Here is a 14978-nt window from a genome sequence, read left to right as displayed (position 1 = left end):
AGTATTGTTAAAGAGCTCCCAGGTGATTTCACTGAGCAACCAATACAGACAACCAGAGAAAAAGCATCAGCTTCAGAATTAACTCGTTCTAGCACCCAGTGACCTTGGGCAAGGTCCACTGGGGGGTGCCGCAGTGTGAGTCTTCCACAACTTCACTGTTTGTTTCCTCCTACTTCTACCCACACCTGTGAGGAAACTCTGGCATGGGAGAGTCCCTCTCTGACAAACTTTCCTTGAGAGAAAAACTGTGGATCAGGAGTCAGGAAATCTGCATTCCATCCCAGCTCTGCCACTGAGGTGCTGTGTGGGTGTGCTGAGTCACATAAGGAAAGAAAACAAAACACTTAGAATTACTATTGGCAAGATATTGCACTAGGTACCCAAGGCATTTCTAGATCTCAAGTACCCCATCTGTTGAGGTTTCTAGACCAGTATTTCTAGGTCATAAAGTCTGTTTAATAGACTATAACCAGAATTATTTTTTTAAAGATTTTATTTATTTATCTGACAGACAGAGATCACAAGTAGGCAGAGAGGCAGGCAGAGAGAGAGGGGGAAGCAGGCTCCACACTGAGCAGAGAGCCTGATGCAGGGCTCAATCCCAGGACTCTGGGATCATGACCCAAGCTGAAGGCAGAGGCTTCTAACCCACTGAGCCACCCAGGTGCCCCTAACCAGAATTATTGTAAAAGAAAGATATAAAACATAGTAGAAAAATGAAGTGCACCACATGGAGTAGGGTAAATATTGCGTAGTAAAATTTTATTTCAGTTATTTGTGCATGTGTTTACTGGGTCATGATGTAAAATATATTTCACGTTGTAGCTTGGAAGTTTAAAAGTTTGAGTCTGCTCTCTTTAGCAGCACATATGCTAAAGCTGAAATGACACTGAGAAGATTATTGTGGCCCCTTTGCAAGGATGCCATGCAACTTGGTGAAGCAGTCCATATTTTTTTACGTTATATGATTTTAATCACACGTTTTTTCAAAAAGTTTGAGAAACGTGGGATTAGGTGTTCCTTATGGACCCCTCCCTTCTAACCTATAGCACAGGACTACTCTAACCTGCTGAGAACTCTCCTTTCTGTGACCTTCTTTTACTTAGTATCATGTAATTCTGGCTTATCATTTATTCCTTTTAAGGGGAGCCAGTATGTTGTAGTGGTTAAAAGCACTCTCTTGAGTTAGCTAACTGCATGTTTGAATTTTTCTTCACTTGATAGTTGATTGATCTAGAAAATGTATGCAACTTTTCTCCACCTTGTTTTTCATCTAGGTGATAACATCCAGGACCAATATGGTTATACAATTAAATAGGAGGGTGTAGGTAAAACTCTTAACACAAATCACCTTGTTCACAGAAGGTACCCAGTGATGATATGACCTCTTGTTCTGCTCAGACTTTTAAAAAAGATTTTATTTATTTGAAAGAGAGAGTGAGAGAAGGAGAAAGCACACATAGATAGGGTTGAGCAAAGGGAGAGGAGAATCAGATTCTCTGCTGAGTAGGGAGCTCAATGTGGGACTCAATCCCAGAACCCTGAGATCATGACCTGAGCTGAAACCAAGAGTCAGATGTTTAACCAACTGAGCCACCCAGGTGCCCCCCACCCAAACCCACAGTCAGGTTTCAAGGTACAGTCTATAATTTAGTGCCTGGCTTATACAAAATCATAAATACCTTCTGCTTATCTGATTGGAAAAACAAGGATTTCCGATTCAAGCGAACCTAATGCTGGAGAGCAGTTGTTCTCTGTTGACATGCCACATTACCATACAGGTCTTGGGATGAGAAGCTGGGCATTCTTTGTGTCCTCTGCCTATACATTACTTCATACTTTTCCTCTCATATGGTCAGCTGAACCTGGGAAGGTAAAGCAGGAGGAGGCAGATCCTGGCTATGACTTGCTTCAAGGATCAAAACAACCATGACATTTCAGTGCCAACAAAATCAACAGATAGATAGAACCTCAGAATCTACTCTATCACAGACTGGGCATCTATCTGAGAAGGTTTTGGAAAGAAGCCTAGGACAAAGAAATGAGAAAGAGCTGTTGGCCCAAACACTAGAAACTAGGGATAAGATTCAGGTATTATACCAGAATAAATGGCCATTATCAAGAAGTCAACCAATAAGCAACCCATAGGTCCTAATTGCCTCAGAAATAGGCCAGGGACCAAGACATTGTCTTGTAAATGATTTATTTCAGAAAATGCCTACTAATCAATTACTAGGATTTCTATAAAGTAGCTTCTCCTGATTTATAGGTGGTGATCATGGGAATTGGATCATTGATTCTAGAATGAGAGAAGCAGTGATACTGGTAACCTAATCTACTTACTCCGAGTAGCTACAGAGAAATTAGCTGCTGTTAGTGGAAGCCAGCTCATTACCAAAGAGTGAAAAGAAACCCATTCATCATGGCAGATCCTCACACCCACCCAGTCTCCCTGGAGCATTCAGCTATGCTGAGAAGATGTTGATGGAGAAGGGGATAATGACCCATAAACAGATAGATGAAAAAAGGAGTAGGGGGTGATGAGAAGGATTGAGGGAAGCCTCATGAGCTTGCACATGGGAAAAATGGGCCTTAAAATCATAAATATGTTAAAGTACAGTATTACAAGGACTATATAAATAGTATTACAAAGAAGAGAATTGTTGAAAGTAGCCCTCATTGCTAGTATGTTTTTTTTTCTGGAAGAAAACTTGGTTTGAAATTGGTGAAAAGAAAAAAAAATGTATGTGAATAACATAGCCCCACCTAAAAATATGTTGCTAACACAATGGTTTTTCAGGAAAGAAAAGGCAAGGATGCCTAGAAATAGCTGCGTCTAATCAGCCCCCATCCCAAGCAATCAAATGAAGTCCAGGAAATTCCATATGTAACCAGAAGAATAGACATCCTGGAGCATTTTGCCACAGTTAAGATTAGCGGAAACAGACCCCCCTCAGCCCTAGGAACAAAAAAGAACTAAAGGTGAAGAAACCACTGCAGGTCCCTGTGCCTCCCTTCTGGGAAGGTGGTGGCCTCGAGGTGAGAGGGATGGGACTGGGGCTGTTACTGGGGCCACACCAACAGCCCTTTGCTCTGAGACTGCCCCTTCGAGAGCAGCACAGAGTGCTCTGTTTCTCCTGGGAAAATAATAAAAACAACAGTGGGTAGGGCTCAGCTTATCCTCCTGATTTATTCTAACCATCTTTAAAAAATGTTTGTTAACACAGCCATGGTTTATGATGAACACTTTTTGGGTCTTGTTTAAGAAATCCTTCTCTACCTAAAGGCTGTAAGGGTCACTCTGCTGTAGTTTTTTTTTCTAAAAGATCCCAAGTTTTCCCATTCGAATTCCTCTTCTCTATGGAAATGAAAGTCACAAATTTCACTTCATTGAAATTAACAACTTCTGCTTACTGAAAATATGAAGAGAATAAAAAGATCAGCCATGAACTCTGAGAAAAATCTTGATACTACATCTGACAAAGCAATAGGTCCCAGAATATATAAAGGATGTCTGCAACTTGTCAAAAAAATGTTTAGAAAACATGTAATTCCCAAAAATAAACATGATATAATTCACAAAAATAAATAAAGATACTAAAAGATTCTCAACTTTGAGGCAACTGAGTGGCATCCAACTCTTGGTTTCGGCTCAGGTCATGATCTCAGGGTCCTGGGATCGAACTCCACATTGGGCTATTTGCTCAACACAGAGTCTGCTTGAGATTCTCTCTCTCCCACTGCCCCTCCTGTTTTCATGGTGTCTTTCTCTCTCCCACTCACTAAATAAATAAATAATCTTTAAAAAAATTTAAAAATTCTTAGGGTGCCTGGGTGGTTCAGTCAGTTAAGTGTCAGCCTTTGGTTCAGGTCATGATCCCAGGATTCTGGGATCCAGCCCCATGTCAGTCTCCCTCTCCCTCTGATGCTTCCCCTGCTTGTGCTCTCTCACTCTCTCTGCCAAATAAATACATAAAATCTTTTTAAAAATACATAAAAATAAAGGATTCTCAACTTTGTTAATAGTCAGGGAAATGCAAATTAAAATCATAATGAGATATCATTTTATATCCACTAGATGGACAAAAAATTCTGAAGTCTGATAATACTAAATGTTGGTGAGGATGTGGAAAAACAGAACCTTATATACTACAGTTGGGACTATAAAAGAGCACAAGTTCTTTGGAAAATAACTTGGCATATCTAGCACAGGTAAAGGTTACATTTCTGTGGTCCGACAATTTTATTCTTGGGTACATACCCTAGAGAAACCCTTGCACATGTGCATTAGGAGACATGTATAAGACCATGGTGAAAGCACTATCCATACTTTCTCAGAGCTGAGCAAATATTGTTTGGGGAGAAATACATTGTGGCCAATTATTTTTAAAAAGCAAGGGTATGATAAACACAAAAATCAGGAAAGTGGTTGAATATTTGAGGAGAAGGCAGGAGGATGGGAATGGGAGAGGAAGACATGGATAATTTCAATTATATTTTTAATATTGGGATCTTCTGTTGGACAAATGGGCTCACACGTTTTTCACATATTCCATTGTAGGCAAAGAATATTATACAATAAATTGCCTTTAATTTGTTTAAAAAAGGAGTTGGGGGGGAGAGAGAACAAAGAACAAAAATTTCTAATGGCTCAATGCCAAGAAAAGTGAGATCTTGGTAATAGCAGTCTCACTAAAATGTGGGGGTATGAGAGGGAAGGGTCCTATGAGAAGTGATGGATTGCTCTCTGTGGAGGGTCTGCATAATATGTGTGCCCCTGGAGGCCCTCCCAGAGCATGGGCAGCTGTCCTTGTGAATAGGGCCTGTGCCCAGGCTCACATCCCATTACTCAGGTTGGCAAGTATGCTGAGTGAGCAAGTGGTGATCAGTATGGGAAAGACATGCCACTCAGCACATGAATGTTGTATGTGGTAGATTTATTTTAGATAAGTTTATATGCAGAAAACTGAGGGCTGTTCTGGGGTAAGGCCTTTGATCCACTTTTGGGGATACTCTACTTTTTACCCTGATTGTATAAATTTAACATTGAATTAACTATTTTTTTTAATAGTTACCATTTTGAATGTTATTCTAAAGACTCAATACTTGGGTCTTGGTGTTGTTGGACTTTGTAACCCCAAAACTACTCATAGCTACAACCCTCTTTCTGTTGCTATTTGTATTTTTAATATATTTGGGTTTTACTCACTTTCTTAAAAGGATTATAGTCAACCAGATGACAGGATTTTCTAAAGCCCTGTTTTGTTCATCCTTAATGTCAAGACTTGGCAAAATAAGTGCTTGATAGGTTTTTTACTTTGAAAAAATTATAAATTCAAAGGAAATTGAAAAAGTAGTACAGAGAAGTCCTGTGTATTTTTCACTCATTTTCCCCCAATGATTATACCTTACATAACTATGGAATAATGTCAAAAGAGGAAACTGACATTGCTGAAATGTGTGTGTGTGTGGTTCTATGCCATTTTATCATATGTATAGATTCCTGTAACCACCAACCAAAGTTGAGATGCAGAACTGTTCCATTATCACAAAGATCTCCTTTTATAGTCATACCCAGCCCTTTCCACTCCATTCCTAACCCCTGGCAGTGGCTAATCTGCTTTTTATTTTTATAATTTTGTCATTTTTTTAGAATGTTATATAAATGGAATCATTTGGAATATGATCTTTTTAAAAAATATTTTATTTATTTATTTGATAGAGAGAGGGAGATATACAGTGAGAGAGGGAACACAAGCAGGGGGAGTGGAAGAAGGGGAAGCAGGCTTCCCGCTGAGCAGGGCGCCCTATGCGGGGCTTGATCTTAGGACTCTGGGATCATGACCTGAGCTAAGGCAGATGCTTAACCATCTGAACCACCCAGGCGCCCCAGTATATGACCTTTTGAGACTGACTTTTTTCACCCAGCCAAATGCCATTTTCCCATACTGATCGCTTAGCCAAGTGCCACTGAGTTAGGTCATGTTTTCAAATCTACTTTGCCAGCTTCTGTCTTTTAATTGGTATATTCAAACCACTTACATTTAATGTAATAATTGATATGTGAGGGTTTAAATATGTTTTTAATTTATTTTTTGTTTTTATTTTATTTTGTTTTTCTTTTCTTTTCTTTCTTCTGTTCAGATTGTAATTGTTCTATCTCTAAGCACTAATTCTTTCCTCTGTCCTCTCTAGTCTGTCATTGAGCCCATTCAGTGAGTTTTAAAATTTGGATTATTTTTCCAGTTCTTAAATTCCTATTTGATTTTTCTTTATATATTTTTTATTTTTTTACTGAGTTTTTTTTCTATTTTCCCTTTGTTTCAAGTATATTTGTAATTGTTTGTTGAAGCATTTTTGTGATAACTGCTTTAAAATCTTTGTCAGGGGGTGTCTGGGTGGCTCAGGTCATGATCCCAGGGTCCTGGAATTGAGTCCTGCACCAAGCTTGCTGCTCAGGGAGAAGCCTGCTTCTCCCTCTCCCACTCCCCTTCTGTTTCCTCTCTCATTGTGTCTCTCTCTGTCAAATAAATAAATAAAATATTTAAAAATAAATAAATAAAATCTTTGTCAGATAATGTCAACATTTATGTCATTTCTGTGTTGGCATCTACTGATTGTATTTTCTCACTCAAGTTGAGATTTTTCCTAGATTTTTCCTCCCCTGGTTTTTAGCATACTAAGTAGTTTTTTTAATTGTATCTTGGATATTTTGAATATTATATTATTGGAGTCAATCTTATTTGACTCTTCTGTTTTAATAGATTCTCTTTGATACAGTGCTGATAGAGAGGAAAGTGGGCACTGTCTTACTCCTATCTGATGGAGAGAAGTTGAGGTTTTCCTCTTGGCCTCTGTGGACACTGAGAGGCATGGTATCTCATTATGGCTGGGTGGGTAGGAGATCAGACTCCTTACCAGGCCTCCACTGATACAAATTGGCTGGGAGGGAAAGGAGCACTTGATACTGCTCCCATTTGGCCTTTGATAATGGTGGTGGGGCCACATTTTTTTCCAAGGTGTTTACCTAGAGTACAGTAGTTACTGTCTAAAAGTTTACTGTCTTGTTAGGTTGTTCCTTTCCTGGTCCTTTGTAGAGAGAATAGACTTTGAGAGGACATTCTTTGTCTCTGTCCAGTGGCACTTCCTGATTGTCTGCTTCTCTAGCATCTAGTCTGAGATAAAGAAGAAAAATAAAACCCAGGGCATTCACCACTGTGCCATTCTTTGGGTCATGAGGTCATTAGACAGTCTGGCTTCTCTCTGAAGCTCAAGTCTTCTTATATTCCTTTTATATATAATGTGGTTTGGTTTCAACTCTGTTTAGTGGGAGTAATGGGGGAACTGTGTCTATTCCATTTTGTCCTGGAACCAGAAACAGTGCATAGGTTTTAATTGAATGGATTGGTGAATCTCTACCCTTCTTCTCTATTTCCCAACGTTCACAGAATGGAAAAAGAGCATGTAGTACATTCTAGAATACATACTACCTTGGAAGAAACAGAGGGTCATCTTTATAGACATGGTAAAGAAATTGATAGAACATATCTTTTTCTATCCAGAGTTAAAAGAGCCACATCTTATTTTTCATTTCTTAGAACTATCCCACTACAAAAAAAAAAAAAAAGTATCACAGAAGTTGGTTCTATGTTAAGAAGTCCTATCTCATTATAATTCCTGATGCCCTGTATGTAGTTGACATACTACACAAAAAGTGCAGATACTTGTTCTAGTCACTGGGTATACAGCAGTAAGCATAATTTAGTGTTTTAGTATTTGGCAATAATGTTATGTGGCCTGATCTTCTTTTATCATAATGGATACTCAGTGGTTTTTTTTCAATCCAGAAACTTCTTTCTTTAGTACTAAGAGACTTTCTTGTCTTATATATTTCATAATTTCTTTCCTTCTATTTTCTCTGTTTGCTCTTTTGGAACTTCTATTTGTAGGATATTAGACCTATGCTTTTGATTCTCTAATATTTCTTATCTTTTTGATTCTCTTTGGTTTTCTAATCTTTTCTTATCTTCTCTTTCATATTTTACACCTGGATGTCTTCTGAAAATTTTTCTCAATTTTATTTTCAGACATTTTATTAATTTTTATTTCTGCTATCTTACTTGAGGTCTATTTCCTATCTTATACTATCTTTTTCTGGTCCTGGTATCAAGTTATAATAGTCTTATAAACATTGGGAGGACATTCTTTGTCTGTGTCCCTTGAAACTTCCTGGTTGTCAGCTTCTCCAGCATCCAGTATAAGATGAAGAGGAAAAATAAAACTCAGAGCATTCACCACTGTGCCATTCTTTGGGTCATGAGGTCATTAGACCTTCTCGAAAGTCCAAGTCTTCTTATATTTCTTTCATGTATAATGTTAGTGGTTTTAACTCTATTTAGTGGTAGTAATAGGGGGAAGTGTGTCTACTGCATATAGACACTCCCTGTGGGTAGTATTTCTTTCCTTCCTTACCCCCTTCCTTTTTGCTCTCTAAGTTTGTGCAAGATGGACATTATCTGTTCTTTGAATGTTTGTTGAATGCTCAACTAAAATGTTAGGACTGATTTTGACTTTGTGGAGAGATTTAAAATTATTTATTTTATTTCTTTAATAAATGTAGGATTAGTTAGATTATCTATATCTTCTAGAGTTGCTTTTGTTTTTGTGTTTTTCCTTTAAATTTGTTCATGTTATCTATGTTTTCAAATTTAGTTGTTACTAATACTCACTGTTATCCCATCAATCTATTCTGCAACAGTAATGATGTTCACTTAATTATTTCAAAAATTGCTAATTCATTCCTTCTCTTTTTTTTCTCTTTTCAATTTAGTCAGAATTTTGTTGATTTATTACTGTTTAGAAGGAGACAAAATTTACTTTGATAATATTCTGGTTTTTAAAATTTCATTAACTTAAGCTTTTATATTTACTATTGCTTTCTACTTTAATTATTTTCTGTTTTTCTATTACTTCATTCCTAGGTTACATACTTAGCTTGCTAACATTTCAGACTTTTTTTTTTTGAGCAAAACATTTAAGTTTCCAAATTTCCCTCTGAGTATTGCTGTGGCTGCATCACACATGTTTTACTATCTTTCCATTTTAGGTATTTAAATTTTTTCCTTTTAATTTCTTCTTTGATTAAAGTTATTTAGAAGTATGTTTTTAAAATTTCAAAACAAAAAAGATTTGATTATATTTTTGTTATTAGCTTCCTACATAATTATATACTAGTCCAGATAACTTGTTTTGTATAAATTCTGATTTTTTGAAATTTGTTGAGACTTATTTTGTGGTCTTACACATAACCAACTTTCATATGTATTCTATGTATGATTGAAAATAATGTTAATGACCAAAATTTATATATATTGTTCTATACATGTCCATTAGATCAAGCCTGTCAATTATATTGCTCAAGTTCATATTTTTACTTGTTTTTTTGTCTCTCTGGTCTCCCATTTACTAAGAAAGATATATTAAAAATTCTCACTATGGTGTTAAGTGTGTTAATTTTATAGTTCCTATACCTTGTTAACAAGTTTAATTTTTAAAAAAATTATGTAGTAACTCTGTGTCTTTAATATGTTTTGTGTTTTAAAATTTATTTTATCTAATGTCAACTTAACTTTTATTTGGTATTTGCATGATAATATCTTTTCATCCTTTTGCTCTGAACCTTTTTTGTGTCCTTTTAATTGGGTCTCTTGTAAATAACATATAGGTGGATTTGTTACTTTATCAGTCTGATGGTCTTTGACTTTTAACTAAAGAGTTTATGTGTTTACTGGTGTATTTGAATTTATTTCACCATTTATGTTATGTTTTCTTTTTATCTTTTTACATGCCTTTTTCTCTTTTTTTATTACTTTATTTTGGATTAAGTTTTGTTTTTCCCTCATTTAATTTTCCCCTCAACTAATTGGAAATTATATCTCCATTTTTATTTTTAAATGATTCCCTATAAATTATAGAATGCATTTTAATTTAGCAAGTCTAAAGTGAATTCATTCATTTATTCTTTTCTCAAGTGATATAAACAACTTAAAATGCTTGAATTTTGATTGTCCTTTCCCCACTTATGAGTATTTGCTATAATTATCCAATACTTTAGTTCTTCTAGTCATTAACCTCTCAAATTACAATGTTGTTTTAGATTCACCCACTGATTTAACATTTTCTCTGCTCATGATATCTTCCTGTATCTCAGAATTCCCTGGGGCTCATTCATCTTTCTTGATTACATCTTCTAGAAATTCTTTTTGAGAGGGTCTGAATAGATGGCAGAGGAGTAACAGACTGAGATGACATTGGGTCACAGGAGTTCAGCTAGATAGTTATCAAACCATTCCAAACACCTACAAACCCAACAGGAGATCAAAGAGAAGAAGAGCAGCAATTCTAGAAACAGAAAATTGACCACTTTCTGAAAGGTAGAATGTGAAGAGAAGTGAATCCAAAGCAACCAGGAAGATAGACCATGAGGGGAGGGGCCAGCTCCCAGCAAGTGGTGGAACAATGGAGCACAACATCTGAACTTTTAAAAGTCTGCTCACTGAGGACATTGCTCCAGAGGCTACGTGGGAGTGGAGCCCTCATGGGGACAGTGTGGTCTCAGGTCCCATGGAGTCACAGAGGATCAGGGGTGTCTGAGTGTCACAGAGCTTGCAGGTATTAAAGAGGGGAAGCCGGCTACAGAGATGGAGCCAAGGAGTGAGCTCTCAGCTCAGAGTTACATTAAACTGTGATCCATGGCACAGTCATGCCACTGCTCTTTGAGCTGGGACCCCGTAACTATATGATACTCTCAATAGATGCTGGAAAAACATTTGACAAAGTACAGCATCCTTTCTTGATCAAAACTCTTCAAAGTAAGGGATAGAGGGTACATATCTCAATATCATCAAAGCCATCTATGAAAACCCCACAGCGAACATCATTCTCAATGGGGAAAAACTGAGTGCTTTTCCACTAGGGTCAGGAACATGGCATGGATGTCCATTATCACCCTGCTGTGCAACATAGTACTAGAAGTCCTAGCCTCGGCAATCAGACAACAAAGAACAATAAAAGGCATCCGAATCAGCAAAGAAGTCAAACTCTCACTCTTTGCAGATGATAGGATACTTTATGTGGAAAACCCAAAAGACTCCACTCCAAAACTGCTAGAACTCATACAGGAATTCAGTAAAGTGTCAGGATATAAAAATCAATGCATCACTAGCCATCAGGGAGATTCAGATTAAAACTACATTGAGATACCACCTTATACCAGTTAGAATGGCCAAAATTAGCAAGACAGGAAACAACCTGTGTTGGAGAAGATGTGGAGAAAGGGGAACCCTCTTACACTGTTGGTGGGAATGCAAGTTGGTGCAGCCACTTTGGAAAACAGTGTGGAGATTCCTCAAGAAATTAAAAATAGAGCTTCCCAATGGCCCTGCCATTGCACTACTGGGGATTTACCCCCAAAGATACAGATGTAGTGAAAAGAAGGGCCATCTGTACCCCAATGTTTATAGCAGCAATGGCCACAGTCGCCAAACTGTGGAAAGAACCAAGATGCCCTTCAACGGATGATGGATAAGGAAAATGTTGTCCATATACACTATGGAGTATTATGCCTCCATCAGAAAGGATGAATACCCAACTCTTGTAGCAACATGGACGGGACTGGAAGAGATTATGCTGAGTGAAATAGGTCAAGCAGAGAGAGTCAATTATCATATGGTTTCACTTATGTGTGGAGCATAACAAATAGCATGGAGGACAAGGGGAGATGGAGAGGAGAAGGAAGTTGAGGGAAATTGGAAGGGGAGGTGAACCATGAGAGGCTATGGACTCTGAAAAACAACCTGAGGGGTTTGAAGGGGCAGGGGGAGGGAGGTTGGGGGAACCAGATGGTGGGTATTAGAGAGGGCACAGATTGCATGGAGCACTGGGTGTGGTGCAAAAATAATTAATACTGTTATGCTGAAAAAATAAAAAATTAAAAAATTTTTAAAAATCAATGCACAGAAATCAGTTGCATTTCTCTATACCAACAACAAGACAGAAGAAAGAGTAATTAATGAGTCAATCCCATTTGCAATTGTACCCCAAAACACAAGATACCTAGGAATAAACCTAACCAAAAAGGCAAAGAATCTGTACTCAGAAAATTGTAAAGTACTCATGAAAGAAATTGAGGAAGACACAAAGAAATAGAAAAATGGTCCGTGCTCCTGGATTGGAAGAACAAATATTGTGAAAATGTCTATGCTACCTAAAGCAATCTACACGTTTACTGCAATCCCTATCAAAATACCATCAATTTTTTTCAAAGAAATAGAACAAATAATCCTGAAATTTATATGGAACCAGAAAAGACCTCAAATAGCCAGAGGAATGTTGGAAAAAAAAAAGCCAAAATTGGCAGCATCACAATTCCAGACTTTAAGTTCTATTACAAATTGTCATCATCAAGACAGTACGGTACTGACACAAAACAGACACATAGATCAATGGGACAGAATAGAGAGCCCAGAAACAGACACTCAATATCAACTAATCTTTGACAAAGCAGGAAAGAATGTCCAGTGGAAAAAAGATAGTCTCTTCAACAAATGGTATTGGGAAAATTGGACAGCCACATGCAGAAGAATGAAACTGGACCATTTCCTTACACCACACACAAAAATAGACTCAAAATGGATGAAAGACCTCAATGTGAGAAAGAAATCCATCAAAATCCTTGAGGAGAACACAGGCAGCAACCTCTTCAACCTCTGCCACATTACTTCTTCCTAGAAACAGCGCCAAAGACCAGGGAAGCAAGGGCAAAAATGAATTATTGGGACTTTATCAAGATCAGAAGCTTTTGCACAGCAAAGGAAACACTCAACAAAACCAAAAGACAACTGACAGAAGGGGAGAAGATATTTGCAAACAACATATCAGATAAAGGGCTAGTATCCAAAATCTATAAAGAACTTATCAAAGTCAACACCCAAAGAACAAATAATCCAATCAAGAAATGGGCAGAGGACACAAAGAGACATATCTACAAAGAAGACATCCAGATGGCCAACAGACACATGAAAAAGTGCTCCACATCACTCGCCATCAGGGAACTACAAATCCAAACCACAATGAGATACCATCTCACACCAGTCAAAATGGCTAGAATTAACAAGTTAGGAAATGACAGATGCTGGCGAGGATGTGGAGAAAGGGGAACCCTCCTACACTGTTGGTAGGAATGTAAGCTGGTGCAGCCACTCCGGAAAACAACATGGAGATTCCTCGAAAGGTTGAAAATAGAGCTACCCTACAACCCAACAACCTCACTACTGGGTATTTACCTCAAAGATAAAAATGTAGTGATCCAAAGGGGCATGTGCACCTGAATGTTTACAGCAGCAATGTCCACAATAGCCAAACTATGGAAAGAACCTAGATTTCCACCAACAGATGGATGATATCTGTTAATGAATGCATAAAGAAGACGTGGTATATAACCTTCTAACCTGAACTTTTTGATACATACACCTGTGTTTTCCTTTTGCATTTCTATTTTTTAAATTTCTTTTTTTTAATTTTAGTTTAGTTTAGTTTATTCTTTTTTTAAATTTTTATTTTCTAATATTCATATAGAGTTAAACTTTCCCCAATCAATGCCGCCCCTATAGGTAAACCAATTCCTAATCCCCCCTTGTCTTAGGAAAGTTGAGCCCTTTAACAAAGTTATCAAGATATATCCAGGAAGAATCAAAACAACTTTCCTCACCCACACTGAGAATTTACAACCACTCTCCCATCTTTTTCTTCCACCAGTATTTCTGTGTTTTTGTATTTGTCCTGATAGTATATAAATCTTACACTCGGGGTTCTTTTTGACGAGGTTCTTCCTTTATTTGCATATATAAATATGCAAATATATATATACATAGTTTTTTCTCTTGTCATATACTTTTATCAGTCTTTTTGTTTGTCTGTGTCTGTTTGTATACTTCATAAATCTTACCTTGTGGCCCATTTGGGCTGAACCTTCTCTTTTATCTCACCTTTCGTTCCTGTCTCTCTCCCTCTCTCTTTTTTTCTTTTCCTTTTCTTTTTCCTCTCAATTGGGTGGGGAACCCTGATTGCTCAGAAGCATTCCAGGGTGCACCTTGACTGCACCACAGTCGATACACCCAGCTACACCGGTTCAGCCATCTCTCACCAAAATGGCTAGGAGGAGGAATGCCCAACAGAAGAAAAATACAGAGGATGGACCTTCTGCAACAGAGCTAATGGCTATCAACATAGACAATATGTCGGAAAGAGAATTCAGGCTAACAATTATCCAAGCAATAGCTAGGTTGGAGAAAGCCATGGGTGACCAGACGGAATTGATTAGGGCCAAACTGAAAACGACCAGAGATCATGTTTTCAATATTAGGAAAGAGCTGAAAGCTACCAGGGATGAGCTTACAATGCTCTCAATGAGTTCCAATCTAATCTAAATTCTCTCAATGCTAGAGTAACTGAGACAGAAGATAGAATTAATGATCTGGAGGACAAACAGATAGAGAGAAAGGATCAGGGGGAAGCCTGGAACAAACAGCTTAGAAGCCATGAAAACAGAATCAGGGAAATAAATGATGCCATGAAACTTTCCAATGTCAGAATTATTGGAATCCCTGAAGGGGAGGAGAAAGAAAGAAGTCTAGAAGATATAGTGGAACAAGTTCTTCATGAAAATTTTCCGAATCTCATGAATGGAACCAGTGTTCGTGTACTAGAGGCCGAAAGGTTTCCCCCCAAGTTTACAGATTCTCGAAAGTCCTCGAGACACCTAATAGTAAGAATGAAGAATTCTAATTGTAGGCAGAACCTCTTGAAAGCAGCTAGGACAAAGAAGATCGTTACGTACAGAGGAAAGCCCATCAGAATAACATCAGACCTGTCCACAGAGACCTGGCAAGCCAGAAAGGGCTGGCAAGATATATTCAGGG

General features: G+C 37.7%; 1 non-coding gene across 1 annotated transcript; it reads left to right on the top strand.

Moving 5' to 3' along the window:
* The first annotated feature begins 848 nt into the window (after positions 1–848).
* Positions 849–955, top strand: LOC116585421. The gene has a single exon (XR_004283613.1). It is a non-coding gene; the product is annotated as a U6 spliceosomal RNA (small nuclear RNA).
* The last annotated feature ends 14023 nt before the right edge of the window (positions 956–14978 follow it).

This window comes from Mustela erminea, chromosome 2 (assembly GCF_009829155.1).
Source record: "Mustela erminea isolate mMusErm1 chromosome 2, mMusErm1.Pri, whole genome shotgun sequence".
Taxonomy (NCBI): Eukaryota; Metazoa; Chordata; class Mammalia; order Carnivora; family Mustelidae; genus Mustela; species Mustela erminea.
The sequence above is the reverse complement of the archived record's forward strand: the minus strand, read 5'-3'. Positions and strand labels throughout refer to the sequence as shown.